Raw genomic sequence first — 26,563 nt, forward strand, 5'->3', positions numbered from 1 at the left:
AGCACTGAGTAAAGCTCGAGAAAGCTGGAAAAAAAAAAAAAAAAAAAAGGGTAGAAGAACTGAATATACATTTTTCCAAAGAGGAAATGCCTACAGCCAAGGGATGTGAAAAGATGCTCATCACTAATCCAGGAAATGCAAATCAAAACCATGGTGATATATCACCTCATACCTTTCAGAATGGCTATCATCAGAAAGAACACATATAACAAATGTTGGCAAGGATGTGGATCCCTGCCTTTTTGAAGCTTACCCTAGGGAAAGGAGAGAGAGAGATCAATCAAACACTGCATGATAAATGTGTAAAGGGTTTGGTGCTGGGAGGAGACTGCAGGGATCCTCAAGGGCACCCAGCAGCCCAGCCTGGCTTGGCCTAGGGGTGGAGGCAGCTTGTGGGAGGAAGTGACCCTTGAGCGAGTGAGCAGTGGTTAACCAGAGGGAGAAGGCGGCCTTCCCTACAGAGGAACAGCAGGCACGGGCCCTGGAGGATGGTCAGGCCCTGCTCCACTTGCTGCAAGGGCTGCAGGATAAATAAGGGGATCCCTGATAGGGGTCAGAGCCACTGTGCTGGGGGAGAAGGGAGAAGAGCCACGGGTGTCCAGGGCAGAAGGAAATAGGCACAGATGGTGGGTTCTGGGAGAAGAAGACAGGACAGATGCTGACAGGGGAGTCTGTGCAGGAAGAGGGAGGCAGAGTGCACCTGGAAGGGTGCTGGAGGCTGGAAAGCTTTTGATCTCGGTGGGGAGCAGGGTGGCTCCTGAGGCAGAGCTGGAAAGGCCAAGGGCAGGCTGGGCTCAGAGGAAAGGGGTAAAATTTAAAGAGTACTAAGCATACCTCAAGCGTAGTCATTTCCCCCTGTTCAGCCCTGAGAATAATCAGGTTCATTCTCTCTACCCCAGAGAGGGGTAGGGACCCTGCCCCTCTGCAGGAGAGCTCACCGCCTGCCCAGTGAGTTACACCTAGAGTTTGGCCCAAGTTGCCCAAAACATCAGGAAGCATCAGATGCACAGAGAGGGCTGGGCCAGTGGGTCCCCTGGATGCAGACTCACTACTCAAGCTGTGCAGGTTGGGGCTTGCAGGCTGCTCCCTGTTAAGCACGTCCCTTCCAGGTTTCACTTACAGCACCTCTCAAATAGCCTTTGCCACGCAGCATGCTTCTAAGACTCAGAAGAATTGTTGAGAAAACACCAGAATTTAGCAGGTGCATCCTGGAACAGCCTTGATCCCAGGCCTTTCACTCTCAGACTCACACTTCTACTTGGGGCTTCCTCCGAAGGCCTCCCCATGGGGACCGACCCCTCATGGATGACCAGGAACGCACCTTCTAGGGAAGCCACTTGCCTCCAGCCACTGAGAAAATAAGAAAAACCTTTAACCTCCCACCTACCGTGCCAGAGGGCCCTCCCTTGCTATCTGTTCTCTGCATTTCCATTTTCTTTTGAAAAAAATACACTTGCACTTAGAAAACATAGAAAGAAAAATTGTACTAATGCTCCCTGATTCTTCCAAATCAAGGCAAATATTTTCATCTCTGCATATAACTTCTTAGAAGTCATGAATGGCAGACTTGTGACCTCTCGGAGTTTCTGTTTCTACCTGGTGACCTATTCACTCATTCAGTCTCAAACACACCCTCTGAGTGCCACGCTCAAGCTGTCTGAGCACAAGTGACCAGGCTGGAGAGAGAGGTATATGTGGGAGCCTGGGTGGTGGAGGTGAGGCCATTGTACCTGGGAACATTCCAGGTGGCAGCCATGAGGGCCTTTGACAAAGCCATTGTGAGTTCTCCTCCAAGGAGGAGAGGGGGTTCCAGCAGGTGCCCATGTTTCTTCAGTTCTTGGAAGGCTTGGTCAGTGCAAAGCACTTGGGACAGAGCCTGAAGAAACAGGGGTCCAGGGACCAGTCCATAGTTCTCTGAATCAGTGTAGGGACCCTCGATATCTGGGACAGCATGAAATCAGAAAATACAATAGAACTATAAAAAACCTCAACCAAGCGGAATTTGAAACTCGGTGCAGAAGAAGATGGCATGCCCTTATGAAGAGTAGTAGGAACTTGCTAATTCACCTTTCGGTGCCCAGTACTTACCACAGTGCCTGGTACATGTGAGGGGTGACGAGTGTTTGTTGAAGGACAGAGAGAGAGGGTCGGGGAGGAAGAGAAGGGAAGAAGGGGGGAGAAATTAAGCATGCAGGCAGGTTTCTGGAAAGCCCAGGAACCTTCAGATTCCACCGGGGCTGTGTCCCACTGGTTTCCTGAACTTGCCAGGAAGTGTGTCCTTTGGGTGAATTGATTTCTATCACTATAAACAGACTGGCTTTTCCAGATGTGGGGAATAGAAAGGAGGAAGAGCTCTTGGCTGCTCCAGGTCTTGGTCTATGACTCAGAGCAGCCAAGCCCTTGCAAGGAAGGGAGGGCACCTTGTCGCTGCTTCACCTGGATGACAGAGGAGGCTCCGGAGAGCTGCACACAGAAGTGTGCAGGACACAGCCTGGCTGAACAGGGTGGATGGTGCCACAGCCCCTGGGGACGAGGCCTGGCCCTCATCTGACCAGCCCAGCTGTTTTGGGCAGCAGTCGTGGCTGTGTGGAGCAGCCATTGCATCATGGGAGGTGATTCAGACCCCAATTTAAACATCAGAAGGACCAGAATCCTGGCCTTACCAGGTCCTCTGAGACACGACATCCCCTCCCCACCTCTGGTCAGTTGATGGGAGGGAGCAACTCTGTGGGAAAGGGCAACCCATTCTCAAGAGGCCCTGTGACCACATCCACTCAGAATAGGACAAGTCACCCAGACACACAAGGGCTGTGTCCATTCTGTGGGAGGCCCGCTCAGAGCTGGAAAAGGCACAGTAGACATGCATGTGCTGACACAGGAACATGACCAGGAGAGCATAATTTGGAGGTGAAAAGAAGAAGCTGCAGACCAGTACATAGAGACGTGAGGCTGAGGGTAGGAGAGAAATGACACTTTTTCTTGAATAGTGGACATGGAACATAGAACTTGTTGTTGGAAACCCCATTCAGGAAAGCACATCTTGGCTCTTTGCTTGCTTGGGCTGCCTCAGGTCCCCTGGTTGTCACAGTTCTCTTGCCTGGGTTTCCTTCCTGCAAGAAGGACCTGAGCACTCGGGCATCTGGCCGTTCTGAACTGTGGTCTCTGGCTTTCTCTTCTGCATCTTGCGTTCCACAAAGACAGCCACATATTGGGTCAGGGCTGCACCCCTAATTTTATCACAGTCACGGCCCTCCCTCTGGTCCCATGTTGAATATACAACAGATACTTAGTGAGAGACCTTGGCCAGCCCTCAGCTTATAGAGTGTGAATGTGGAAACTGGGTTAAAAATCTCTCCTGAGAAGAAGAAGTAAATAGAAGTAGATAGAAATATACTCGCTGCAACTTCAGATGAATTACTTGATTTCTTTGTCTTGGTTTGCTTGTCTATAAAATGGCAAGAGTAATCCCTCTCTCACAGGGATATTTGTGAATTAAATGAGGTAATATGTGTCAGGTGCCCTTTGCAGTGCCTGCCATGAGGTAAACTTCAAGACTTGGAAGTTTGTATGAGTAGAGGCTCACAAAATTCCCCTGGGATTCATCATTGCCATGTGTGTGCCCTTTCACACACCTTCATTCTGGGTCCAATAAGGGAGAGGATAAATTTTCCCCCTTATTGAACCCAGATTCCATTAGAGAACATTCTGGCTTTTATTCACATCCCTGCATCCCTGCCTGGTTTCGTGGTGGTCACTTCCCGGGCCTGAGCCTGTTTCTGTCCCTTCCTCTTTCAGCAAGTGGGAGTTTCTGTTCTGGTCACTCAGGAGACACTGATAGTGAATTCCTTTAACTCAGAAGGTGCCAAAACTCTGGGACCGATCCACATTTGGCCTCTGAGACCTATACCAAAGGATTATCCTTGTGTATCACCACTGCTTCACTTTGTAGTCTTTAAGGGGTTTTCCTGGCCTTGAAATCCCAGGGAAGTAAACAGGTTCAGAAAGGTCCTAGAGTTTTCATCAGCAAGTAAAATGTCTCAGCCCAGGAGAAGCCCACCCTTGGAGGACTTGTTCCTCCATGGCTCACTCCCATCGTGCCCACTGTGCCATCAGCTGGCATCATCTCATGATGGGAACCAGGCGCCGGCCAGGGTGGCAGCAGGCAGCTGCCTCCTCCCCACCCCGCCAGCCTGCTCTGGACATTCCACCCTTGGGTGACCTCCTGGGCCTGTGGGGTGAATGGGGGCCCACTTAGCTTGGAAGCAGGGGACAGAAGCAGAATTCCCCCTGGCAGCCCCTCGGGCCTGGCCTCGAGTCAGGCCTGGTCCCTTGGGTGCTGAGCAGCTGCCTTCAACCCAGAAGGTTCCATCTTGCCTCCACGAAAACCTCTGGCCTCGGCTCCAGCACCTCCGGCTCAGAGGGCCTGGGTCCTCTCACCCACCCTACACCTGCACGCAGCTGTGTCTGAGTCCCGGCCCAGGGAGGTGGAGGAGCGCGAGCATGGCCACCCTCTCACCTGCTCCTCAGCCCTGTGCTCTCCACCCCCGTGGCCTGCTCACGCTTCTGCCACCCCTTCCCAATTACCATCTGCAGGAGCCCCTCCCAGCCCCCAGGCCCCTCCTCTACAACCAGTCCAGGCCCAGCTCAGTCACAATTTCTCTTTCCCTCTCCAGAGATCTCCTGCAGTTCACACGATAGATTTACATCTTTCTTCCGGTGATACAGTGTGGGAGTGTGTGTTCCTAATTGTGTGAACAATAAGGGATCCCTTTTGTTCATGTAATTCCCTGTGCTCATGAATTTACATACATTCTCTCATTAACTGCCCAACAATTCTACTTAGAAAACAACTTTTTAACTTGTGGTAAAATACACTTAACATAAAATTTACCATCTTAACCATTTTTGAGTGTGCAGTTCAGTGGTACTGAGTACATTCACACTGTTGTGCTACCAGTAGCACCGTCCAGCCCTGTGACTCTTTTCCTCTTGTGAAGCTGCAGTTCCATAACTATTAAGCAAAAATTCCCCACCCCCCTTATCCCCAGCCCCTGGCAGCTGCCATTATACTTACTGTCTTTATAAATGTGACTACTCAAAGTACCTCATATAATTGGAACCATACAGTATTTTGTCTTTTTTTTTTTAACATCTTTATTGGAATATTTTGTCTTTTTTTGTCTGGCTTATTTCACTTAGCATATTGACCTTAAGGTTCATCCATGTTGTAGGCTGTGTCAGAATTTCTTTCTTTTTTAGGGCTGAATAATATTCCACTGTATGTATATAGCACATTTTGTTTATCCATTTATCCTTAGATGGACACCTATGTTGCTTCCACATTTAGCAGCTGAGAAGAATGCTGCTATGAACCTGAGTGTACAAATATTTCTTCAAGACCCTGTTTTCAGTTCTTTTAGGTGTATACCTAGAAGTGGAATTGCTGGGTCATGTGGTCATTTTCATGCTAAGTGTTAGCATTTTCATGCTAATTGAGGAAATCCACTATACTGTTTTTCTTAGTGGCTGAACCATTTTACATTCTATATTAGTTTTAACAGGGTTTTTTTTGGTGGAATATTTAGGGTTTTCTACATGTAAGATCATATTATCTACAAACAGAGATAATTTTACTTCTTCCTTTGCAATCTGAATGCTTATTTCTTGCCTAAATGATCTTGCTAGAACTTCCAGTACCATGTTGAATAGAAGTGGTGAAATTGGGCATCTTACCTTGTTCCTGATCTTAGAGGATACACTTCTAGCATTTCACCACTGAGTATGATGTTCATCATGGATTTTTCATATATGCTTTTATTATGTTGAAGAAGTTTCCTTCTATTCCTAATTTGTTGAGTGTTGTTATCATGAAAGTTTGTTGAATTTTGTCAAATGCTTTTTCCGCATCAACTGAGATGATCATGTGGTTTTCCTCCCCTTTGTTTTGTTGATGTGGCATTACACTGATTGCTTTTCTTATGTGGAACCATCTTTGCATTCCAGGAATAAATCTCACTTGGTCATGGTGTATAATCCTTTTAATATGCTGCTGAATTCTGTTTGCTAGTATTTTGTTGAGAATTTTTCCATCAGGGTTCATAGGGGATATCAGTCTATGGTTTTCTTGTAGTGGCTTTGTCTGGCTTTGATATCAGGGTACTACTGGCCTCATAGAATGGGGTTTGAAGTGTTCCCTCCTCTTCAATGTTTTGTAAAATTTGAGAGGGATTCATATTAGTTCTTCTTTAAATGTTTGCTGGAATTTACCAGTGAAGCCATCACGTCCAGGGCTTTTCTGTTGGGATATTCTTCATTACTGATTCAAATTCCTTACTAGAAATAGATCTAATCAGATGTTCTATTTCTTTGTTATTTAGTCTTGGTAGGTTTTGTGTTTCTAGGAATTTGTCCATTTCACGCAGATTATCCAATTTGCTGGTGTACAGTTGTTCACAGTACTCTCATAATCCTTTTTATATCTGTAGAGTTGGTAGTTATCTCCCCATTCTAATTTCTGATTTTAGTAATTTGAGTCTTCTCTCTTTTTTTCTTAGTCTATCTGTCTAAATGTTCATCAATTTTGTTGATCTTTTTGAAGAACCAACTTCTGGTTTCATTGATTTTGTCTATTGTTTTTCTATTCTCTATTTCATTTATCTCTGCTGTAATCTTTATTATTTCTTTCCTTCTCCTAACTTTGAGTTTAGTTTGTTCCTTTTTTTCTAGTTTCTTAAGTTGTAAAGTAAGGTTGTTTATTTGAGATATTTCTTATTTTGTAATATAAGAGTTATAGCTACAAATTTCCCCCTTAGCACTGCTTTCACTACACTCATAATTTTTGGTATGTTGTGTTCTAGTCTTCTTTTATCTCTGAGCATTTTCTAATTTTCTTTCTGATTTCTTCTTGATTTATTGATTGTTTAAAAGTGTGTTGCTTAATGGAGAAAAGACAGCCTCTTCAATAAGAGGTGCTGGGAATACCGGACAGCTACATGTAAAAGAATGAAACTAGAACACTACCTAACACCATACACAAAAATAAACTCCAAATGGATTAAAGACCTAAATGTAAGACCGGCCACTATAAAACTCTTAGAGGAAAACATAGGAAAAACACTCTTTGACATAAACCACAGCAAGATCTTTTTGACACATCTCCTAGACTAATGAAAATAAAAACAGAAATAAACAAATGGGACCTAATGAAACTTAAAAGCTTTTGCACAGCAAAGGAAACCATAAACAAGATGAAAAGACAACCCACAGAACGGGAGAAAATATTTGCAAATGAAGCAACGGGCAAAGGATTAATCTCCAAAATGTACAAACAGCTCATGGAGCTCAATATCAAAAAAACAAACAAACCAATTAAAAAATGGGCAGAAGATCTAAGTAGACATTTCACCAAAGAAGACATACAGATGGCCAAGAGGCACATGAAAAGATGCTCAACATCACTAATTATTCAAGAAATGCAAATCAAAACTACAATGAGGTATCACCTCACACCAGTTAGAATGGGCATCATCAGAAAATCTACAAACAACAAATGCTGGAGAGGGTGTGGAGAAAAGGGAACCCTCTTGCACTGTTGGTGGGAATGTAAATTGATACAGCCACTATGGAGAACAGTATGGAGGTTCCTTAAAAAACTAAAAACAGAACTACCATACGACCCAGCAATCCCACTACTGGGCATATACCCAGAGAAAACCATAATTCTAAAGGACACATGTACACCGGTGTTCACTGCAGCACTATTTATAATAGCCAGGACATGGAAGCAACCTAAATGTCCAATGATAGATGAATGGATAAAGAAGATGTGGCACATATGTACAATGGAATACTACTCAGGCATAAAAAGGAATGAAACTGGGTCATTTGTAGAGATGTGGATGGACCTGGAGTCTGTCATACAGCATGAAGTAAGCCAGAAAGAGAAAAACAAATATCGTATATTAACGCATTATGTGGAATCTAGAAAAATGGTACAGATGAACCTACTTGCAGGGCAGGAATAGAGACGTGGACATGGAGAATGGACATGTGGACACGGGGGGGAAGGGGAGGGTGGGACGAATTGGGAGATTAGGTTTGACGTAAATACACTACCATGTGTAAAATAGCTAGCTAGTGGGAACCTGCTGTATAGCACAGGGAGCTCAGCTCGGTGCTCTGTGGTGACCTAGATGGGTGAGATGGGGGGGTGGGAGGAAGGTCCAAGAGGGAGGGGATATAGGTATACATATAACTGATTCATTTCATTGTACAGCAGAAACTAACACAACATTTTAAAGCAATTTTACTCCAATAAAAAAAAAAGAAAAAAAAGCGTGTTTTTTAATTTCCATGATTCTGTGGATTTTCCAGTTTTTCTCTTGTTGCTGATTTCTAACTTCATCCCATTGTGGTCAGAGAAGATGTTTTCTATAATATCTATCTCTTTAAATCCATTGACACTTAATTTATGGCCTAACATATGGTCTATCCTGGAAAATGTCCCTTGTGCACTAGAGAAGAATGTATATTCTGTTGTTCTTTGGTGGAGTGTTCTGTACAGTAAGTCCCCTACATACGAACCTTCAAGTTGTGAGCTTTCAAAGATGTGAACATGCCCCTGTATGCCAGCTGTTGTACTGTACTATTGTACTTTTCATGGCACTGTACTGTAAGATTAAAAATGTTTTCTTTATTTTTTGTGTTTGTTTTTTATGTATTATTTGTGTGAAAAGTATTATAAACCTATTACAGTACAGTACTGTGTAGCCGATTGTGTTAGTTGGGTACCTAGGCTAACTTTGTTGGACTTAAAAACAAATTGGACTTATGACTGTGTTCTCGAAACAGAACTCGTTCGTATGTAGGGGACTTACCGTACATGTCTGTTAGATCTAGTTGGTTTATTGTGTCATTTAAGTTTTCTATTTCTTTTCTTTTCTTTTTTTAAAAAATTTTTTGGCTGTGTTGGGTCTTCGTTGCTGCGCGTGCGGGCTTTCTCTAGTTGTGGCGAGCGGGGGCTACTCTTCATTGCCGTGCGTGGGCTTCTCATTGCGGTGGCTTCTCTTGTTGCAGAGCACGGGCTCTAGGTACGTGGGCTTCAGTAGTTGTGGCTCACGGGCTCTAGAGCGCAGGCTCAGTAGTTGTGATGCACGGGCTTAGTTGCTCTGCAGCATGTAGGATCCTCCTGGATCAGGGATCAAACCCACGTCCCCTGCATTGGCAGGCGGATTCTTAACCACTGCACCACCAGGGAAGTCCTGGTTGTTGCTCTTCTTAACAGGCAAGGGACAGCTGGCTCCCTGGAACTTCCAAATAACTTGTGGATACACCGCAGGGACTTTGTAAGCACTGCTAAATCAGTATTCATAAGTGATAAGTTTGGTACTAGAGTTTTCTGAGGCCTTGTTCAGTATTTCCCTAAGAAATCTGTCTGGCGAGGAGTGTTTAGCTAAGGTGTCCATTGCTAGGCCTGCACATACCCACACGGTGGTTATAATTTTTATAATTTTGAGAAAGGTCACCATAACACAAATGTCACCCTGAGTTTCTCATGGGTTTCAAATGCTACTACGCTTGTATTAATTAATACAGCCTTAGAGTAATTTACTGCTTTCTCTTGTTGATTGCTTTGTTCCTGTGTCGACGCATCATTTCCACTTTGTTGTGGTCTTTGTGGGCACCAAGTTCTCTCTGCACCAGAAAGCAGGAACCACTCTGGTGCCTGGCCACCAAAAATCTTCCAACTCTTGGTTCAAAAGCCCACAAGCTGGGGCCAGAAGGAAAGCTGTATTCTTAGCTCCCTGTTCTGGGTTCTGTCTGCCCATGCATCCAGTAGAGAAAGGTAACAACTTGGGTTTGTTTTTATCAGCTGTGGCCTGATGGACAGAGTTGATGGCGTGGAGAAGAGAGCCCAGCCCTTGAACGAGCAGTAGAAACTGCAGCTCTGGGCGGGGCAGGGGGGCAGGGTGGGACCAGTGCATAAGTGGATGGTGGGAAGGAGGGCGTGTGGAGCCCTAGAAAGCAGCAGCGAGACTGAGGCCAGAAGGCGCCGCTCTCCTGCCAGAACCCCAGATTTGTGGACACCGTTGGGCAGCTTGACTTCCCTCTCCTCATCCTCACACCAAAGCACGTGGAGACTCCAAAAGATTTCACCCTCTGTCCATTCTCTCCCACCGCCCTGGTCCAAGCCCGAGGCCTTCCTCGCCACCGCCACTGTGCAGCCTCTGTGCTGGTCTGGAGGTGCTTTCTGCAGCCGTGCTCAGGGCACATCAAGCCTGCGCTTACAGGCTTCTGGTGGCCTCTCCTCCCCAGCGCTGCCCGGCTGCCCTGCCCACCCCACCCGTCCCTCCTCTCCACTCCTCGAGCAGAGGAAACAGGTTCCCACGTCCAGACCTCTGTGCTCTCCCCACCTGATCACCTCTTCCTGGAGGACTCAGGCACCTGATCTCTTAGGGACCTTCCCTGAGAAACCCTCCTCCCTAGATCATTTATTCTGTCCCCTGATCATTTCTCATGGCACTTTCTTCAATTGAAAATCATCCACTATTAACTTGTTTAATGAACGCTTGCCCTCTGGGACACCTGCCTTGTTCTCCAAGCCTGGAATACCGCTGGCACAGAGAGGGTCCTCAATCACAGTTGTTGAGTGAGTAGATGAATCTCATCAGGTAACATGGTGAGATCCTTTGAGAAACGGGAACGAGGCCTAATTCAGGATGCATTGCTGGTCCTTCATGTTTCTACACATGAGAATTAGTCTGCAGTTAAGAGGATGCTGGAGCTGCCTCAGAGCAAGCGTCCGCAGCTGCGCCCTGGGATGGGGACTGCGGGCTTGTGAGCGGGTCGGGAAGCAGCACGTTCTGAAGTGCCTAGAGTCTGGTTCATGATCTGCGCTGCCTACATGAGGCTGCCCTGCTTTCTAAGATCTCCGATCAGCATCTCATTTTCTCTGTTGATGCACATCGTTCTCTCCCTTGGAGATCAGCCAGAATTCTGTCCACGTGCACTCATTTTGCCCTTGAACTGATGTCTGATGTGAGGCTCACAGGTGATCAGGACCTTCCTTGCCTTGTCTGCATCTGTGCATTCACCTTCCGCCTCTGCTCCACTTGTTGCCTCTCGACTCCAGGTACCCACTACCTGTGCAGTCCCACTATCTCTCCTTCCCACACTCCCAGGGCAGCTCCTTCCCAGGCCTCTCCTGGCACTTTATTCACTCAGCATTTCTCCTGTAGTAATTATTTGGTACCCATGGAACAGGTCTGGGAGCTTTTCAAGGAAAGAACAATCTTAGTCATCTTTCTATGCTTAGCGCCTAGAGCATACATGTTTGATGAACAAGTAGTGAGTGAATGAGTGAATGACCAAGTGTGTGAATAAGTGAGGGAGTGAATGAATGATCTATCCTTCCTGGCTGTCATGGTGTCTGTCTGGTGGTTCTGACACAGGACAAGCAGGGGACAGATGTGGGCAGACAGCAAAGTTTGTCCTTTGAGGCTGACCCTAGAGGCAGTATACTGCCCCGCCCTCCGACCTCGCCTTCTTCCTTGCTCGAGACCCAGATTTTGGTCAGGTGCTGGGTCCCTGGAAGCTCCGTGCCACCTTCCCAGGTCCATGGCTTCCTAACGTTTCCTGAGCCAGAAAGGGTTTGGTCTGCTGGTGTCTTATAAGATTTAAAGATTCCTTTGATAGTGCACACAGCATATTGACACCGGGATAGATAAAAGCAGAATTTTTTGTTCCTTATGGCTCCAAATGGGAGAAGGCCTCCAGGCAGGGCCACACCAGGGGACGCGCACCTAGGGTCAGAATAACAGGCAGCGGGAGCTGTGGAGCAGCTTGGGTGTGGCCAGTGAGGTGAGCTAACTAGGTTTCACAGGCTCCCCGTGGACTGGCTAATTTGAATAACTTGGAATTACAAGCCCCAGGGCCTAGGGCCTGTCCCTGGTTGGCAGGTACCTGTGGCACCTGGTCCCGGGGCCTGATGCGTAGCGGTCCACAGTGGAGAGCCTGATAAGGGAAGTGGTTGGAGTGTGGACTTAATCATCTTCTCAAGAAAAGGAACTGACAAGCCTCTAGCCACGGCCTCAAAAGTGGGTCAAGATAGTGTTCAAAACACAACTCTATTACAATTGACCCCTTAATGTCTTGGCATCAGTTTTGAGCTTGATTATTTGGGGTATTACTAGTGGCCTGACTAGTAGAGGAGACTTTTAGAGCGCAGGGCATACATTGCTGTAAATGGTAGGAAAACAAGAAGAAATATCTATACAGGGATTCCGTATAGGCTGGCCCATAACCAAGTTTCCTAGTTATGTGGCATTAGCTAAGAAAACAGATCTGAAATGTTTTGGGGTCTTTAATAATATCTTGGTGGAATTGTAAAGTATGTTAAAAGTACGAGTGACATTTTTATGACGATAATGTCTTGCCGAGGGGGCGGGTCCAGCAGCTATGATGTTGGAGGGTCTGAACTGACAGTTCAGTGAGATACATGGACAAAGGACAGTGGTACTTGCTGGTGACCAAGGGGAAGGAGGTGCTTGTGGTGAGCATGGCTGCAAATGCATGGACAGTAGTAACACCTACAAGATTTCACCCCAGGCGTGGGAATATAGAGGTGTACGTTTTGGCAGAGAGCGAGGAGTATACAGGATCATGGGCTAGGCAAACAGCAAGCTCTGGAAACAGAATAGAATCCCTAGTATCAAGGGAAGAAAAGCTATAAATACCCTGAGTCCAGTTTGTCAGCCCCTTAGGAGCGGCCCCCGGCCTTCACTGTGGCAATGGTCTCATTGTCTGGAGCAAAGCCGTCTCTAACAATCAGGTCTTGGATGTGGATTGTGGGACTGGGGTAGTCTTTCCAAGCGGAGATCCACTTGGGTTGATGTGGGTTGTGTTTCTGTGGCTCTGTGGCTGAGCTCCTTGTAATTTGAAGCCTGGGGGCTTGATTTGTGAATATCTTTTTTTTTGGCTGTGTTGGGTCTTTGTTGCTGTGCGTGGGCTTTCTCTAGTTGTGGTGAGCGGGGGCTACTCTTCGTTGTGGTGTGCGGGCTTCTCATTGCAGTGGCTTCTCCTGTTGCGGAGCACGGGCTCTAGGCACGCAGGCTTCAGTAGTTGTGGCACGTGGGCTCAGTAGTTGTGGCTCGTGGGCTCTAGAGCGCAGGCTCCGTAGTTGTGGCACACGTGCTTAGCTGCTCTGTGGCATGTGGGATCTTCCCGGACCAGGGCTCGAACCCGTGTCCCCTGCATTGCAGGCGGATTCTTATCCACTGCGCCACCAGCAAAGTCCTGTGAATATCTTTTAAATCAAGGGGCTTTGTGGGTGCACAGCCAGCAAAGGTGAGCCCAGCATCTTTGATACTGTTGTAACTGGACCAAAGCTCCAGAACCCAACTGGCACAATTCAGGCCCTGTTTAAGCGTGGCCGAATCTAATGGTTTCCAATGTTCCAAGCCTTTGCCCAGATGGGTGATGAGAGGGGTTTTGCCGCAGATAGGCTGGAACCATATGGCCTGATTTGGGCTCTTAAGAGGGTGTCAGGTTGTTTGTCAATTGAGATACCCGTGGCTGAGGTAGGAGTTTAGCATAGCCTGGGGGCAGGCCCTCCAATCTGGCAATTGCAATGGGGCTCCTGGCTCCTGGTGCTGGTTTGGTTGGTGATGGCCACGCCAGCCGGGTCTTTGGGCTTCAGAGTGTGTATCAGCCTAATACAATAGAATGCGTGCAGGCCTTGGCATTTGCCATGGTTGGTTGAAACAGTGGCTCATTTGGAGGGTTCTGGCCTCTGAATTGCAAAGCAGTGAAAGCACCCAGATCAGTATTAACAAGACCAAGGGATAATAGCATGGCGTGTAGTTGTACCAGACAGGCTTTTCTCGTCTGCTGTCGGTTTTCCCCTGGCGTGTGTTATTACAAATGAAGGATTGGCTGGTTTCATCATTATGGGATACAGTGATTTTTATTTACTGAGTGGACCTTTTGTCTTTTTATCTCTCTTTCTGATAGTCCACACTATCTGTGGGAACGGCTCTGAGGAAATAATTATACTTTCCTGGAGAGGATCCTTGGGGAAGCCCGGATGAATTATGCACCCTTAGAACCCAGTCGTTGAGGAAGGAGTTTTGGATGGTGGAAGTTTAGTTTCAAATGGGCCCCATACCAGATGGGCAGGTGCCTGGCCCATGAGACAATCTGTGGTCAATGCGTCCCAAGGAAATATATGCCCTCGATCTGGCCTCCAGCCCTTATGGGGTGGGGGCAGGATTGAAAATCCATACAGGTAAGGAGAGATGTGAGTAAAGGGCCTCATGTGTAATGAGTCTTCATATATAAGAAGCTGAGACATATCTCCCTTTAAATATAGGAAAGGGGAATGGGAAGGTATTTTTATGGTTGGTGCATAATTTATATATATATAATATATACATATATGAACTTCCTTCTGTATCCAGGTTTCTTTCTTTCGGGGGGCTTCTAGCAGCCTAACGCTGTGGTTTTTAGCTTTTGTCTGTGATAACTGATAGTGTGGGCCTTCTAGGAGGTTAAGGAAAAGGAGTGGGGAAAGGGCCTCCCCCTCCCAGAGATGGGGGTTTGCATTTAGAAGAGCATTAGCAGCCTCTCCTTGGGACAGCACAGTTGGGCCCTCAGTCTGAGGGATCAGTCCCTTTGCATGTTAATATTTGGGGGCGCTTAGTCAGGCCCAAGCACACGTGGCTCGGGCAGGGGCTGGGGGTGGGTGGGAGAATGTGTAACTCACAATACCCCTGAGGGTCTGGGGAGCGGGGAGTGTGCAGGTGAGAGCAGTGAGTTATGCAGCCACAAAGACACAGAGGCCGCCAGCGCCACCTGAGCAACACCGGCAGTGAGACGGGGCCCATTGCTCTACCTCGGGGGGGTCCAACCAGCACACCTTTCCACAGGGATCACCCAAAACACACAGACAAACCAGAGTCCCGCCCCAAAGGACAATTTAAAAAATGACACTGAAGACAGGATGAGGTCCTGGATAAATGCTGGAGACACATTGGAACAACCAACCCAGAAAAGTGCTGCTCTGGTGACCCACATCACTCCTGTGGCCCTAGAGTGGGCCACCTGAGGGGGTAGGCGGTCCCCAGAGCTTGGCCAGTTAGCACCCTTCATTTGAAGGTTCCCATGCTGAGGACGCTTGGGTGAGGGGAGAGCAGCAAGCACACAGCAGCAGCAACAAGCCCGACACGCGAGCCCCAGTTCTGTCCCAAGCCCTCTCACCATGGTCTAGAGCCAATAAATACACCAAGAGCGGTCTCCCGACAAAGCTCTCCAGAAGCCAACGGTCACGGCCCCGCCCTCCTGCTCACAGCACCAATTGTTTTCTAAGACTTAAAGGTCCCTTTGATGGTGGCCCTAACACAAAGATCCTCAGATGTATGAAAGGCAGACTCTGTTACTTACAGCTCCAAGGCGGAGCAAGCTGCCAGGCAAGGCCACACAGGGGCTCGTACCCGGGGACCAGGCAGCTGGAGCTGTAGAGGGCAGCTTGTGTGTAGCAAGCGGTTAGCTAGGTTTCTCGGGCTCCCTGTGGATTGGCTAGCTTGAGTAATTTCTCATCTCCTAGAGTGAAGCCCTGGGCTTTCACTCACAGTCACGGTGACCCCACCATCTCATCTCCCCCACTGCAGAGACCCCCGCCCCAGCCTCTGATGTGTGGGGAGCTGGAGATGCACAGCGGCCGTGTACACACAGGGGTGGGGTCGCCAACCGGCTCCAGGGTGTACAGCCTGGCGAGAGACCCTGGAATGTAATCTGGGTTTCCGTCACTCCACAGCTGGAACAGGACTGGCCATCGCCGGCCCGTGCTGGGCTGGGCCACTGGTCACTGGGTGCCTTTAAGTCTCTGTCCGTGGTGGAGGACTGGAGCCCAGGGAGCCCACGGTGGGACTGACTGGGGCAGAGCTGGGTCCCCGCCCCTGCAGCTCTGCCACGTCCAAGAGTGCTGTACCAAGTGCTCACGGGAAGGCCTGTTCCAACTCCTGGCCCCTGGTGTGGATAGTATGGTAGTTGTAGGGCAGGGACAACAGGGATCTCAGGAAGGAGCCCTCGGCCGGCGCTGTGAAGTCTGCTGGGTGTGGGTCACACAGCATGAGTTCAAGTCCACTTCTGTCACCTGGAGGCTGCATCAAGTCATTTCACCCCCCGAAGAAGCCTGTCTCCTCACTTGTGAAGTAGACACACTTGTGGTACCTCCCCTTGGGGCTGCTGAGAGATTAAACCAGCCTTTCCTACCTGGAGGCCATCCCACCGGCGGGCTAATCAAGGACAGCCTCAGGCACTAGTGATGATGCAGACGCCTTCCCGTCTCTCCTCCGTGGTGTAAAACCCACCCAGCCTGCATCCCCCCCACCCCGCCGGCCTTCCCTGTGTCCTGGCCCGGGATGGTCCCTTCCACTTCACCCCCAACTCCTGCTCCTCCAGCAAGCTCTTCCATGAGCCCTCCAGACGGCAGGGGCCTCGGGGCACAGGTTGGAGACATCACCTGAGACGCTGCTTTGACCGCAGTGGAGCCAAACGAGCAGTGTGGTGTTGAAGAGGATATTTCCGGGTTGAAAGCAGCCCTCATGCACCCCAACCTGCCAGGGAGGGGAGGCTGCTTCCCTCTCAAGGTGCCACACTGCTTTCTAGACAGACAGCTGCAACAGAGACAGGGGACCGCAAGCCAAGCTAGAGGGGGTTTCATCACCCCTGCCTTGCAGAGACTCTGGGATCTGCCATGTGGAAACTCTAATGTGAACCTACAGTGACCTGGAGACATGTTCAAATCTACTACATGGAAGGGAGAGCCCATTTAGCTGCACACGTGTGCAGCGGATGTTAGCACAGAAATGTCAGTTTAGGCAACCATGGACAGTAGATGCTGCATTTCACAGGAGAGGCCGGACCCCACTGGGTAGAAGGAGGAGGGGGCCAAGTGCAACCTACTAGAAGTCAAGAGGCCTGGTTCTGAACTTGATTGAGGACATGGAGGATGTTAGGGCCCTGGTGCGCAGCTGCGTGGGAAGGAAAATGTTCTAGAACAGAGACCAGAGCGACTGCTCAGAGTGGAACCACCTTCATGGGAGTGAGCAAGCTCTGTGAGGTCACGTGTACCACCGTCCATGCATTCACTCGACGAGGAAACCCGGACAGGGCCCAGGGAGGCCATCCCTGCAGCAAGGCCGCCACTTTAGGTCACACTTAGGGAAGCTTTGGCCTGGCAGAGAGGGAAGTTCTCATGGGAACCCCCAGGCACGCTGTGCCCTGGAGCTTTGGAAACAAAGCCATGAAAATCAATTACAAGACTCCTAACAGTGGGCTCACGTCGTGGGGTAAAAGGCTGAGAGTTGGAAATGAGAAGGAGTTCGGCCTCGGGCCTCAGGAGCTTATCCCCAAGGGGAGGGAGGGGGTACTCTCTGCTTCAAGTGCAGGGCTTTAAGGAGGCTGCTTGAAGAGGCTAACATGTGACCCCACAGTTTGGGGAACACAGGGACTGGTCTGGGATTCCAGCCTGAAAAATCCAGAGAGTGAGTGACCAGCTGGTGGTCTGCTCTCCTGCTGGAGCCCCCAAGGGTCGTGGCAAAGGATGCTGGGAAGGTTTACTGTGGACCAGAGAGTGAGAGAGGGGCCCGGGGTGGTCTTGGCTCCCATGGGAAGAGGGCCACATTGAGGGGCTGGAGGCAAGGCTGGCTTCCCAGGGCTCCTTAGTCAGCAGCCAGGGTGGACGGAGACAACCTCCCTCACTGCGGGTCTGTGGGTCACAGGTGCACAGCAAAGCACTTGAAGGGGTTGGGGATCTCCCTAGAAGAAACGAAAACACCTGTCTAAGAAAGAGGCAGCTCCCACCTCTGCCAGCGCTGGATCACACCACAGGACCCGTCTGGTAAATCTGGTAAAATCTTTCCCACTGCCATTCCCTCCTCTTCTCTGATTCACCTGGAAGCATCAGAAACTGCATTGGCAGGAAGCGACATGACCAAGGAGGAAGAGGGCTGCAGCAGGCTGGAGCTGGAGCGGGTGGGATGGGGGGAGTGAGAAGGGATGCCACATTGGATCCAGTCTTTATCATCTAAGAATGACCTGACCACCTGTCTTGGCTGGTATCCAGGATGAGAACTAGCCCTGAAGAGTGAGTTGAAGGGACAGAGGGAAATTAAAATGCAGCTGCTTTTCAATTGCTTTGCACAAGTGCCCATGAACATCAGTCTGTTGGAAGGGCTGGGCTTGGTAGGAAAAATAGGAGCAACTTTCTTTCTTTCTCTCTCACCCCGCCCTTCAAACGCCACTCGGAGTCCTTCCTCTCCGCACTCCTGGATGACCTCTCAGCTTCTCTCCTCACAGCAGCGCTGTCCAACAGAAAGATAACGTGAGCCACAGTTGCTGCGTGCTGAAGTCTAACATCCTAGTAACCACAGGAGAAAAAGCAAAATGAAACAGGTAGAATTAATTAATTTTAATAATGTATTTTATTTAACCCAGTATATGTGAAACATTATCATTTAAACATGCAACTAATATAAAAATTGAGCTATTTTATGTTTTTTCCATACTAAGTCTCTGAAATGCAGTGTTTTTAAAAATTTTTTGTTGATGGTTTCCTTGGCTGTACAGAAGCTTTTTAGTTTGATGTAGTCCCATTTGTTTACTTTTGCTTTCATTTGCCATTGCTTCTGGAGTCAGATCCAAAAAAAATACTGCTAAGAGCAAGGTCAGGGAGCTAGCTTACTGCCTATGATTTCTGCCAGGAGTTTTATGGTTTCTGGTCTTACATTCAGGTCTTTAATCCATTTTGAGTTAGTTCTGTGTGTGTGGTGTTGAGTTAGTTCTGTGTGTGTGGTGTTAGGGAGTGTTCTAGTTTCATTCTTTTACATGTAGCTGTCCAGTTTTCCCAACACCAGTTATTGAAGAGACTGTCCTTTCCCCAGTGTGTCTTCTTGCCTCCTTTGTTGTAAATTAATTGACCATAAATTTATGTTTATTTCTGGGGTCTATTCTGTTCCGTTGATCTATGTGTCTGTTGCTAAAGGAAACAGAACAAATGAACAAAGAAAACAAAACAAAACAAAAAACCTCATAGATACAGAGAACAGATTGGTGGTTATCAGAGGGCCAGGGGCTGTGGGTTGGACGAAAGGATGGGAGCTAGACTTTTGTGGTGGTCACTTTGCAGTGTATACAAATATCGAATGATTATGTATGGTCACTTTGCAGTGTATACAAATATCGAATGATTATGTTGTACACCCGAAACGAATATACTGTTAATACTGCTTTTACGTCAATTAAAAAAATGAAATGCAGTATGTATTTTACAATTCCAGCACATCTCTGTTCAGACCAGCCTCAGTTCAAGTGCTCAATAGCCTCATTTGGCTCTCAGATATCGAGGAATGGTTTTGTTTTCAGGTCTTAAAAAATCCAGTCCAGGATTTTTTTTTTTAATTATTAGCACCTTTAATTATTATTTATTTATTTATTTATTTATTTGGCTGTGTTGGGTCTTCGTTTCTGTGCGAGGGCTTTCTCTAGTTGCGGCGAGTGGGGGCCACTCTTCATCGCGGTGCGCGGGCCTCTCACTATCGTGGCCTCTCTTGTTGCGGAGCACAGGCTCCAGACGCGCAGGCTCAGTAGTTGTGGCTCACGGGCCTAGTTGCTCCGCGGCATGTGGGATCTTCCCAGACCAGGGCTCGAACCCACGTCCCCTGCATTGGCAGGCAGATTCTCAACCACTGTGCCACCAGGGAAGCCCCTGGGGATTTTTTAACTCAGCATAATTCTCTGGAAATTTATCCAGGTTGCTGTGTGTATCAATTGTTCTTCCTTTTTAATTACTGAGCAGTGTTCCATGGTATGGATGTACGACTGTTTGCAGAACTAGTCACCCGTTGAAGGGATCTGGGTTGTTTCCAGTTTGGGGCTATTACAAATAAAGCTGCTGTGAACACTCATGCACAGAGTTTTGTGTGAATGTAAGTTTTCATTTCTCTGGCATAAGTGCCCAGGAGTACGATTATTGGATCATAAGGTAGTTGCGTGTTTAGTTCCACCGAGTGCTATGCCATTTTACATACACTCCCATCAACAATGTATAAGTGATCCAGTTTTTCCATATCCTTTCTAGCTTTTGGTGTTGCCATTGTTTAAAATTTTAGCCATCCTGATAGATATATGGGTTTAATTAACACTTTCTTTGCATTTTCTTTCTTTGCATGTGCTTATTGGCCATTTGTATACCTTTTTTTTTTCATTCAGATCCTTTGTCCACTTTTTAATTGTAGCTTTGTCTTTTTACTACTGAGTTGTAAGAGTTCTCTACATATTGTAGATACAAGTCCCTTCTCAGATATATAATTTGCAAATATCTTCTCCCATTCTGTGAGCTGTCATTTCATTCTTTTAATAGTGTCTTTTGAAGCATAAATGTTTTTAATATTTATCAAAGCCAATTTATTTATTTATTTATTTTGCTTGTAGTTTTGGTGTCATATCTAAGAATCCATTGCCTCATCCAAGGTCATGAACATTTACTCCTATGTTTTCTTATAAGGCGTTAGTAGTTTTAGCTCTTACATTTAAAAAAAAATTTATTTTATTTATTTATTTTTGGCTGCGTTGGGTCTTCTTTGCTGCACGCAGGCTTTCTCTAGTTGCGGCAAGCAGGGGCTACTCATTGTTGCGGTGTGCGGGCTTCTCATTGTGGTGGCTTCTCCCGTTGCGGAGCACAGGCTGTAGGTGCGAGGGCCTCAGTAGTTGTGGCATGTGTGTTCAGCAGTTGTGGCTCGTGGGCTCCAGAGCACAGGCTCAGTAGTTGTGGCGCACGGGCCTAGTTGCTCCGCGGCATGTGGGATCTTCCCGGACCAGGGCTCAAACCCATGTCCCCTGCATTGGCAGGTGGATTCCTAACCACTGCACCACCAGGGAAGCCCTTAGCTCTTATATTTAAGTCTTTGATTCATTTTGAGTTAATTTCTGTATCTGCTGCAAAGTAGGAAATCAAGTTCATTCTTTTACACGTGGATATCCAGTTGTCAGCACTGTTTGTTGAAAAGACAATTCTTTCCCCATTGAATTGTCTTGGCACTCATGTCAAAAAACAATTGACCATAAATGTGAGGGTTTAATTCCGGATTTTCAACCCTATTCCTTTGATCTACATGCCTAACCTTTCGCCAGTACCACACTGTCCTGACTACTGTACTTTCTATTGTTTTAAAACTGGGAAATGTGAATCTTCCAACTTTTTCTTTTTCAGGGTTGTTTTGGCTATTCTGGGTCCTTTGCAGTTTTGCATGAATTTTGGGGTCAGCTTGTCAATTTCTACAAAAACTGCCACTGGGATTTTGATAGGGATTGCACTGAGTCTGTCGGTTAAATGGGGGAATATTTCTATCTTAACGATATTAAGTCTTCCGATCCATAAACATGGGTATCTTCCTATTTATTTAGGTCTTTTAAAATTTCTTTCAACAATGTTTTGTAGTTTTCAGTGTGTACAAGTCTTGCAATTTATAAATTAAATTCATTCCTAAGTATTTTTTCTTTTTGATGTTATTTTACATGGAATTGTTTTCTTAGTTTTATTTTTGGATTATTCATCGCTAGTGAACAGCCAGCACTCACTTTTAATGGGCCTTTGACTAACATTTGTTTTCAACTGCAAACTTAATTAAGGAAAACTCTTCTAACATTTAAAACTTTATAAGTTTAATATACATTTTCCTTTTTAAGTATTTCAATGGTCTGATGACAAAGTCACTTTGAGCCTTTTAATTTCAAATTCTGAATTTGAATATGATGAAACTTACATTCTCTTAAATGTTCCAGCACTGTTTACAAACTTAGATTTCAGCCTAAACCACAAATCTAAAGCAATTGCATACCAGAGTCTGAGAGTCCCCAGTCTCTAATACATTACTTGCAAAAAATTCCAGATATGAGACTCCTTCCTGACACCCAGACCCGAATACCCAAACATTTCTGAATTCATGCGGAGTCTTTCTGGTCTGGGCATCCAGGTGCCTGCTGGCAAGGACAGTTCTTGTGCCAGTTACCTGAAGACCTTGGGGGCAAATGCACTCACTCAACTGAGAAATGATCTAAAAGTCTTGATCAGGAGCTGATTGTAGCCAGTTCAAACAAACAAGCTTACCCACAAAGGTATGTACATAAATGCAAGCGCAAGTTTTTTTTTTTTGAAAATGTATTTTGATGTTTCATACCAATTCCACATTTACTATCTCCCCCAAACTTTTAAATTTATCTTTATCATAATTGTTTATATACCTAAAGATAATGTAATGAATTTCTTCATTAAGCCCTATCTACTTATCTCAGTTTATCCCAATGTGCAAAAAGAGTTGTATTATTTTCTCTGTGTTCCACGATGTGTAAAGGATTGGGAAGTAAAATGTAAGGAGGTTCTACTCTGTGCCTGGCTGTCGATCCACCTTACCTTACTTAATTCTCACCTCTGACTGCTGACCAGTTGGCTGTCAATAAACATTTGTGAAGGAAGGAATGGCCTGTGCCCGCCGCTTACATTTTAGTGTGAAGTTATTTCTAGAGCATTACTTCACCTCTATGTGTGACATGAAAGGCGAAGGTTTCATTTAAACTGCATCAGTAAGAGATGCCCGTGGAGCCGGCTGGTTTCAGCCACACAAGTGTTTCGATCCAGGGCTGCAGAATACTCTGGCCTGATTCAGCACTGAAAACCCAGAAGGTCTGTCGATCTTGGGCAGATGCATCCACCTGCCTCGGGAACTGTGACTTCAGGCAGAGGGGAACCAGCAGCTTCCTGTGGGAAGCCCACTGCTTTGGCCCCAGAGCTGGGGTCATTCATGCCCTGCTTTTTTTCCCTATCTTTCTTTTTTTTTTTTTAATTGAAGTATAATTGATTTACAATATTATATTATTTTCAGGTGTACAGCACAGTGATTCAACATTTTCACAGATTATACTCTACTAAAAGTTTTTACAAGATAGTGGCTCTAATTCCCTGTGCTATACAATGTATCTTTGTCGCTTATCTATTTTATACACAGCAGTTTGTATCTCTTAATCCCATACCCCTAATTTGTCCCTCCCCGCTTCCCTCTCCCACTGGTAACCACTGCTTTGTTTTCTATATCTGTGAGTCTGTTTTGCTATATTCATCCATTTGTTTTATTTTTTAGGTTCCACATCAACCCGTGGGGACTAAAAAATATGCTACTAAAAAAAAAAAAACCAAGGGGTTAAAGAAGAAGCCAAAGAGGAAATCAGGAAACACCTCGAGACAAATGCAAATAGAAACACAACTTTCCAAAATCTATGGGACGCTGCAAAAGTAGTTCAAAGAGGGAAGTTTCTAGTGATACAGGCCTAACTCAAGAAACAAGGAAAATCTCAAATAAACAACCTAACCTACCACACCCTGCTTTACCTTACCCTTTCTGGAATGCATGGGAGATATTACTAGCCAGTTTCTCACAGAAGCCACCTGAGGTCAAGGGCGGAGCCCTTGTTTCCCTCAGCTTCCCCCAGCTGTACAGGCCCTGGGGGCCTTCGCCGGTCAGATCCAGGCCTGAATGCGGCAGTCCCCCTGGGCCTCTGCTTCATGAACTGTGGCCTGGCTGGGTCCCCCTTCCACCACCCATAAGCTCTCAGCCGAAACCGAGCGAGGACCCAAACCTCCATCCCAGGGAAATGGGCACCGGGCGACTGACTTAGCTGGGCCAACGCAGGCGTCCTGGAAACAAGCCCACGTGAAGCAGGGCTGTGCTGGGGGCAGGACTGTCCCTTCTGACATCTTTCCAGGTTGCCCGTTGCTCCTCGCCTGGCCTGCCCCTTCCCCTCCCTCCTGAACAGAGGAAGATGGAGGTGGACGGGCTTTCCCACAACCCCTGCAGGTGTTCCCTGCATCTTCCAGCCAATCCCTACAACGCAGTACTGGGCGACAGCTGCTCTGGCCTTTGCTTGTGGGCTGAGCCGAAGAGGAAAGTCTGTAGTGTCCACAAGTGCGAGTTCAGGCTCAGAGATCCCACTGTGGGCAGCACCCTACGCTGAGGGTGTGTGTGTGTGTGTGTGCAGGTATGCGTGCAGGTGTGCACACATGTGTGAGCTATGCAGGCTGTAATTTCCAAAACCAAAATGGACTTTTTCCTGCGTTGCACATTCTTTTACATGAAAGAATTTTACAGAAGCATAAAAATGAAATCATAGTCAGCTATAGTTCTAGTGGATCACCTCTGAATAAAAGAAAAAAATTACTTTCTATGAAATTGGGGCTCTTCTAAGAAACGCCAAGATTCCCAGCACTAGAGATACCGGCTAAAGACAAACTCAGGCCAATGGTCAAGTGGCAGGAGGGGGAGAAGGAGCAAGACAGGATCCATGGCCTGGTTTGGCCCTGAAGATGGCGGTCACTGGTGGTGGCCTCCGTGACGCCCACCTCCGAGCCCCCAGCACCTTGCTTGGCCTCTTTCCCCTGGTTTCTCTTTTCAGGGGTCTGTGAGCCCCTCAAGGGCAGAGGCCATTTCTTACTCATCCCGGCATCCAGTGCCCAGTGCCCAGCCTGGGATGCAGTAGGTGCCCCGAAATTGTCAAGGAGTACCTGAGACGGGGTCCTGGGTTGGGGGGAACAGATGGTCCTGATTCTGTGCTTTGTCGCCTCCTCAGATCCCAACTCTTCTTACTCTGCCCCTTCACATTTCAAGTGACCTCCAGCCAGGACCAAGGCCTCCCAGCCTCCTTGGAGACGGGGGCTCCAAGTGGACTTGGGAGAGGCCCATATTTGGAGCACCCCCCAACCCTGCTTCCGAGCTGGAGCCTCCTAGGAGCTCCAGCGTGGGGAGCATCTGGGGCCCTTGGAGATGTGGCCCTGGCGCCAGCCCCACCCCTCCGCCTGGAAGGCCCCACCAGAAGACAGCGCTTCCCACTCACTTGCTGGGAGACAGCGAGGCTGTCACTTAAGACCTGTCACGTCTCCTCACAAGTAGACACCCCGATGACCAAGGGGGATGAGTCCATGTGAGGGCTTGGGTCTACAAGGCTCTATGAGAGTGTTGGCTATTATTCTAAATTACTGATCTAAATGACCAATTTATGACTAATACGAAAAGTGTAATCCTCCTTATATATGTATCATGATATGGAATCCAGAGTAGTAGTATTGGGCTTCCCTGGTGGCACAGTGGTTGAGAATCTGCCTGCCAATGCAGGGGACACGGGTTCGAGCCCTGGTCTGGGAAGATCCCACATGCCGCAGAGCAGCTAGGCCTGTGAGCCACAGTTACTGAGCCTGCGCATCTGGAGCCTGTGCTCCGCAACAAGAGAGGTCATGACAGTGAGAGGCCCGCACACTGCGATGAAGAGTGGCCCTCACTTGCCACAATTAGAGAAAGCCCTCGCACAGAAACGAAGACCCAACACAGCTATAAATAAATAAATAAATAAATAAATTAATTAATTTTAAAAAAAGAAATAACTAATAGCAACAAAAAGAAATAATGCTAATAAAATCTTTTAAAAAAAAAAGTAGTAGTGTTTTGTTCTTGGAGAATTCAAGGATACAGATTTTTTTGGCCACAACCCGTGGCTTGTGGGATTTTAGCTCCCCGACGAGGGATCGAACCCGGGCCCTTGACAGTGAAAGCACAAAGTCCTAACCACTGGACCACCAGGGAATTCCCGAGAGTACAGATTCTTAACGAGGACACAAGTCTCCAAAGATGCTCTGGTCAGCAGGGTGGCCAGTGCAGGCACAAGAATCAGAACTCCCTGCTTAAGCCGCACCTCTACCCCGAGCTCCTCATCCCTGTGGGAGAATCGCGGTAACTGCTAAGACCTGTGAGCCCAGGCGCTGTCACAGTCACCCGCCCCCCTGGCTGCTGTTGGCTCCAGAAACACAGCTGCTTTGGACTCGGAGCCCTTCCTTACACAGTTCCCCATCCCGATGGCCCTCTCCCACCTAAAGGCTGCATCCCACCTTTAGAACCCCAGCCTGCGACTCCAGGTGGGGGAAGGACTCCAGGTGTTTGATCGTGCTGGTAACTTTCAGGAGGTCCCATTTTCTAGGAGGCCCTTTGTAAATCCCTCCCCGCTATTTCTGAGGCAGGAGATAGATGGGCCCCAGGCCGAACAGCTGGAGTTGGTCCCCTGTGGACAGAAACTCCAAAATAGCAGGAGGGAGGAGAAGCTAAGCCCTGCCCAGATGAGAGACAGGAGACCACGTATTTCTCAATCTCGAAGTCAAGGAGACCTTCTCGACTGTAAAGCTTCTTGGAGGTCAAAAGGGGAGTGATGTCGAGCTACCCACAGGCCTCTTCACTGGGATCCATCTTGGCTTAGAGATGCGCGCACACACAAGGGAGGACCCTGAGATAAACCGAATACGGACTCAGAACCAGGCAAGTCAAAATGATTGGCTGAAGGCAACCCGGAAGAAATGCCCCATATAAGTGATTTAAACCACCACGAGGGCGCGGCTCTCTTTGAGCCCGCCTGTGTGTCTATCCACATGTACTGTACTCGTTTCCTCCTAATAAACACTTTGCTTGTTTCACTA

General features: G+C 47.5%; 1 long non-coding RNA gene across 1 annotated transcript; it reads left to right on the forward strand.

The window, feature by feature from the left end:
• The first annotated feature begins 18,370 nt into the window (after nt 1–18,370).
• Nucleotides 18,371–26,563, forward strand: LOC309611609. The gene is made up of 2 exons (XR_014234630.1): nt 18,371–18,453; nt 23,193–26,563. It is a non-coding gene; the product is annotated as an uncharacterized lncRNA (long non-coding RNA).

This window comes from Balaenoptera borealis (assembly GCF_965194805.1).
Source record: "Balaenoptera borealis genome assembly, chromosome: 15".
Classification (NCBI taxonomy): Eukaryota; Metazoa; Chordata; class Mammalia; order Artiodactyla; family Balaenopteridae; genus Balaenoptera; species Balaenoptera borealis.